Source organism: Salmo trutta, unplaced genomic scaffold (assembly GCF_901001165.1).
Source record: "Salmo trutta unplaced genomic scaffold, fSalTru1.1, whole genome shotgun sequence".
In the NCBI taxonomy this organism is placed as follows: Eukaryota; Metazoa; Chordata; class Actinopteri; order Salmoniformes; family Salmonidae; genus Salmo; species Salmo trutta.
This window is the reverse complement of record NW_021822240.1, coordinates 22327-29051: the sequence shown is the minus strand read 5'-3', so window position 1 is coordinate 29051 and position 6725 is coordinate 22327.

Below are 6725 nucleotides of genomic sequence, written 5' to 3'. Positions count from 1 at the left end.
TCAGATCAGTGGTCGGCCCGACCTATTTACACATTACACCCATTCTAAATCAGATCAGTGGTCGGCCCGACCTATTTACACATTACACCCGTTCTAAATCAGATCAGTGGCCGGCCCGACCTATTTACACATTACACCCATTCTAAATCAGATCAGTGGTCGGCCCGACCTATTTACACATTACACCCATTCTAAATCAGATCAGTGGTCGGCCCAATCTATTTACACATTACACCCGTTCTAAATCAGATCAGTGGTCGGACCGACCTATTTACACATTACACCCGTTCTAAATCAGATCAGTGGTCGGCCCGACCTATTTACACATTACACCCGTTCTTAATCAGATTCAGTGGTCGGCCCGACCTATTTACCATTACAACCGTTCTAAATCAGATCAGTGGTCAGCCCGACTATGTACAATACACCCGTTCTAAACATGATCCCCCTTTTTCTCTTCTCTCACACCTTTTTCATTTCAATACAAAATCTGACGTAATAAATGGCCCATTGTTTCCCATTCGACTAAAAAAAACAACACTTGAGGGTGTTTTTCCACAGGATGGCGATAACTCCACCTACCGGGACTCCCTCCCTTAAACAAGCCCAGAGAAATTAGACCTGACAGGGGGAATGGCTGCACCTAGAGCCACTGGGTCGGTGGAGGGACTGGAGGGACCGACCTCTGGGTGAACAGCTGAGCGGTGCCTCTCCTGGGTGGAGGGACTGACCTCTGGGTGAACCGCTGAGCGGTGCCTCTCCTGGGTGGAGGGACTGACCTCTGGGTGAACCGCTGAGCGGTGCCTCTCCTGGGTGGAGGGACTGACCTCTGGGTGAACCGCTGAGCGGTGCCTCTCCTGGGTGGAGGGACTGACCTCTGGGTGAACCGCTGAGCGGTGCCTCTCCTGGGTGGAGGGACTGACCTCTGGGTGAACAGCTGAGCGGTGTCTCTCCTGGGTGGAGGGACTGACCTCTGGGTGAACCCGCTGAGCGGTGCCTCTCCTGGGTGGAGGGACTGGAGGGACTGACCTCTGGGTGACCCCACCCTCTCCTGGGTGGAGGGACTGACCTCTGGGTGACCCCACCCTCTCCTGTTGTGACAGCACCTCCAACTGCACATACGTCATGCAAACCTACAAATCAAATCTCCTCCCCTCTATAAGTGGACAGAGGAGCCCTTTGCACAGCGCCTCAAGCTGCATACTGGACCCTATTCCAACTAAACTACTGAAAGAGCTGCTTCCTGTGCTTGGCCCTCCTATGTTGAACATAATAAACGGCTCTCTATCCACCGGATGTGTACCAAGCTCACTAAAAGTGGCAGTAATAAAGCCTCTCTTGAAAAAAGCCGAATCTTGACCCAGAAATTATAAAAAACTATCGGCCTATGTCGAATCTTCCATTCCTCTCAAAACTTTTAGAAAAACTTCCTGAAGACAAACAATGTATACGAAACGCTTCAGTCTGGTTTTAGACCCCATCATAGCACTGAGACTGCACTTGTGAAGGTGGTAAATGACCTTTTAATGACGTCAGACCGAGGCTCTGCATCTGTCCTCATGCTCCTAGATCTTAGTGCCGCTTTTGATACCATCGATCACCACATTCTTTTGGAGAGATTGGAAACCCAAATTGGTCTACATGGACAAGTTCTGGCCTGGTTTAGATCTTATCTGTCGGAAAGATATCAGTTTGTCTCTGTGAATGGTTCGTCCTCTGACAAATCAATTGTAAATTTCGGTGTTCCTCAAGGTTCCGTTCTAGGACCACTATTGTTTCACTATATATTTTACCTCTTGGGGATGTCATTCGAAAACATAATGTTAAATTTCACTGCTATGCGGACGACACACAGCTGTACATTTCAATGAAACATGGTGAAGCCCCAAAATTGCCCTCGCTAGAAGCCTGTGTTTCAGACATAAGGAAGTGGATGGCTGCAAATTTTCTACTTTTAAACTCGGACAAACAGAGATGCTTGTCCTAGGTCCCAAGAAACAAAGAGATCTTCTGTTGAATCTGACAATTAATCTGGATGGTTGTACAGTCGTCTCAAATAAAACTGTGAAGGACCTCGGCGTTACTCTGGACCCTGATCTCTCTTTTGAAGACATATCAAGACTGCTTCAAGGACAGCTTTTTTCCATCTACGTAACATTGCAAAAATCAGAAACTTTCTGTCCAAAAATGACGCAGAAAAATTAATCCATGCTTTTGTTACTTCTAGGCTCGACTACTGCAATGCTCTACTTTCCGGCTACCCGGATAAAGCACTAAACAAACTTCAGTTAGTGCTAAATACGGCTGCTAGAATCCTGACTAGAACCAAAAAATTTGATCATATTACTCCAGTGCTAGCCTCCCTACACTGGCTTCCTGTTAAGGCAAGGGCTGATTTCAAGGTTTTACTGCTAACCTACAAAGCATTACATGGGCTTGCTCCTACCTATCTTTCCGATTTGGTCCTGCCGTACATACCTACACGTACCTACGGTCACAAGACGCAGGCCTCCTAATTGTCCCTAGAATTCTAAGCAAACGGCTGGAGGTAGGGCTTTCTCCTATAGAGCTCCATTTTTATGGAATGGTCTGCCTACCCATGTGAGAGACGCAGACTCAGTCTCAACCTTTAAGTCTTTACTGAAGACTTATCTCTTCAGTAGGTCCTATGATTAAGTATAGTCTGGCCCAGGAGTGTGAAGGTGAACGGAAAGGCTGGAGCAACGAACCGCCCTTGCTGTCTCTGCCTTGTCGGTTCCCCTCTTCCCACTGGGATTCTCTGCCTCTAACCCTTTTACAGGGGCTGAGTCACTGACTTACTGGTGTTCTTCCATGCCGTCCATGGGAGGGGTGCGTCACTTGAGTAGGTTGAGCCACTGACGTGGTCTTCCTGTCTGGGTTGGCGCCCCCCCTTGGGTTGTGCCGTGGCGGAGATCTTTGTGGGCTATACTCGGCCTTGTCTTCGGACGGTTAGTTGGTGGTTGTAGATATCCCTCTAGTGGTGTGGGGGCTGTGCTTTGGCAAAGTGGGTGGGGTTATATCCTGCCTGTTTGGCCCTGTCCGGGGGTCTCATCGGATGGGGCCACAGTGTCTTCTGATCCCTCCTGTCTCAGCCTCCAGTATTTATGCTGCAGTAGTTTGTGTCGGGGGGCTAGGGTCAGTCTGTTACATCTGGAGTATTCTCTTGTCTTATCCGGTGTCCTGTGTGAATGTAGATATGCTCTCTCTAATTCTCTCTTCTCTCTTTCTTTCTTTCTCTCGGAGGACCTGAGCCCTAGGACCATGCCTCAGGACTACCTGGCATGATGACTCCTTGCTGTCCCCAGTCCACCTGGCCATGCTGCTGCTCCAGTTTCAACTGTTCTGCCTGCGGCTACGGAACCCTGACCTGTTCACCGGACGTGCTTGTTGCACCCTCGACAATTACTATGATTATTATTATTTGACCATGCTGGTCATTTACGAACATTTTAACATCTTGACCATGTTCTGTTATAATATCCACCCGGCACAGCCAGAAGAGGACTGGCCACCCCCTCATAGCCTGGTTCCTCTCTAGGTTTCTTCCTAGGTTTTTGGCCTTTCTCAGGAGTTTTTCCGAGGGAATTTTTCCCAGCCACCGTGCTTCTTTCACATGCATTGCTTGCTGTTTGGGGTTTTAGGCTGGGTTTCGGTACAGCACTTTGAGATTTCAGCTGATGTACGAAGGGCTATATAAATAAATTTGATTTGATTTGATAAAGAAAGACACATTGAGGTTTGGTCATTAAAACATGAAACTGTGAACGAATGATGTTAAAAATAGTTTGATCTGTCGTTAATTATCCTAGTGGGTTACAGGCTAGTAGTGATAATATATATTACATTATCCTAGTGGGTTACAGGCTAGTAGTGATAATATATATTACATTATCCTAGTGGGTTACAGGCTAGTAGTGATAATATATATTACATTATCCTAGTGGGTTACAGGCTAGTAGTGATAATATATATTACATTATCCTAGTGGGTTACAGGCTAGTAGTGATAATATATATTACATTAATCCTAGTGGGTTACAGGCTAGTAGTGATAATATATATTACATTATCCTAGTGGGTTACAGGCTAGTAGTGATAATATATATTACATTATCCTAGTGGGTTACAGGCTAGTGGTGATAATATATATACATTAATCCTAGTGGGTTACAGGCTAGTAGTGATAATATATTACATTATCCTAGTGGTTACAGGCTAGTAGTGATAATATATTACATTATCCTAGTGGGTTACAGGCTAGTAGTGATAAGTATATATTACATTATCCTAGTGGGTTACAGGCTAGTAGTGATAATATATATTACATTAGTCCTAGTGGGTTACAGGCTAGTAGTGATAATATATATTACTTAATCCTAGGGGTTACAGGCTAGTAGTGATAATATGATATTACATTATCCTAGTGGGTTACAGGTAGTAGTGATAATATATATTACATTATCCTAGTTGAGTTACAGGCTAGTAGTGATATATATATTACATTATCCTAGTGGGTTACAGGCTAGTAGTGATAATATATATTAGCATTATCCTAGTGGGTAGTTTACAGGCTAGTAGTGATAATATATATTACATTATCCTAGTGGGTTACAGGCTAGTAGTGATAATATATTACATTATCCTAGTGGGTTACAGGCTAGGAGTGATAATATATAATTACATTCTCCTAGTGGGTACAGGCTAGTAGTGATAATATATTACATTATCCTAGTGGTTTACAGGCTAGTAGTGATAATATATATTACATTATCCTAGTGGGTTACAGGCTAGTAGTGATAATATATATTACATTATCCTCTGGGTTACAGGCTAGAGTGATAATATATTACATTATCCTAGTGGGTTACAGGCTAGTAGTGATAATATATTACATTATCCTAGTGGGTTACAGGCTAGTGGTGATAATATATATTACATTATCCTAGTGGGTGTTTACAGGCTAGTAGTGATAATCTATTATTACATTATTCCTAGTGGGTAGTTACAGGCTAGTATTGATAATATATATTACATTATCCTAGTGGGTTACAGGCTAGTAGTGATAATATATATTACATTATCCTAGTGGGTTACAGGCTAGTAGTGATAATATATATACTTATCTAGTGGGTTACAGGCTAGTAGTGATAATATATACTTACATTATCCTAGGGGTTACAGGCTAGTAGTGATAATATATATTACATTATCCTAGTGGGTTACAGGCTAGTAGTGATAATATATATTACATTATCCTAGTGGGTTACAGGCTAGTAGTGATAAATATATTACATTATCCTAGTGGGTTACAGGCTACTAGTGATAATATATATACATTATCCTAGTGGATAGTTTACAGGCTAGTAGTGATAATATATATTACATTATCCTAGTGGGTTACAGGCTAGTAGTGATAATATATATTACATTATCCTAGTGGGTTACAGGCTAGTAGTGATAATATATATTACATTATCCTAGTGGGTAGGTTACAGGCTAGTAGTGATAATATTAACTACATTATCCTAGTGGGTTACAGGCTAGTAGTGATAATATATATTACATTATCCTAGTGGGTTACAGGCTAGTAGTGATAATATATATTACATTATCCTAGTGGGCTACAGGCTAGTAGTGATAATATATATTACATTATCCTAGTGGGTTACAGGCTAGTAGTGATAATATATATTACATTATCCTAGTGGGTTACAGGCTAGTAGTGATAATATATATTACATTATCCTAGTGGGTAGTTTACAGGCTAGTAGTGATAATATATATTACATTATCCTAGTGGGTAGTTTACAAAGGCTAGTAGTGATAATATATATTACATTATCCTAGTGGGTAGTTTACCAGGCTAGTAGTGATAATATATTACATTATCCTAGTGGGTAGTTTACAAAGGCTAGTAGTGATAATATATATTACATTATCCTAGTGGGTTACAGGCTAGTAGTGATAATATATATACATTATCCTAGTGGGCAGTTTACAGGCTAGTAGTGATAATATATATTACATTATCCTAGTGGGTTACAGGCTAGTAGTGATAATATATATTACATTATCCTAGTGGGTTACAGGCTAGTAGTGATAATATATATTACATTATCCTAGTGGGTTACAGGCTAGTAGTGATAATATATATTACATTATCTTAGTGGATAGGTTACAGGCTAGTAGTGATAATATATATTACATTATCCTAGTGGGTTACAGGCTAGTAGTGATAATATATATTACATTATCCTAGTGGATAGGTTACAGGCTAGTAGTGATAATATATATTACATTATCCTAGTGGATAGGTTACAGGCTAGTAGTGATAATATATATTACATTATCCTAGTGGGTTACAGGCTAGTAGTGATAATATATATTACATTATCCTAGTGGGTAGGTTACAGGCTAGTAGTGATAATATTAACTACATTATCCTAGTGGGTTACAGGCTAGTAGTGATAATATATATTACATTATCCTAGTGGGTTACAGGCTAGTAGTGATAATATATATTACATTATCCTAGTGGGTAGTTTATAGGCTAGTAGTGATAATATATATTACATTATCCTAGTGGGTTACAGGCTAGTAGTGATAATATATATTACATTATCCTAGTGGGTTACAGGCTAGTAGTGATAATATATATTACATTATCCTAGTGGGTTACAGGCTAGTAGTGATAATATATATTAC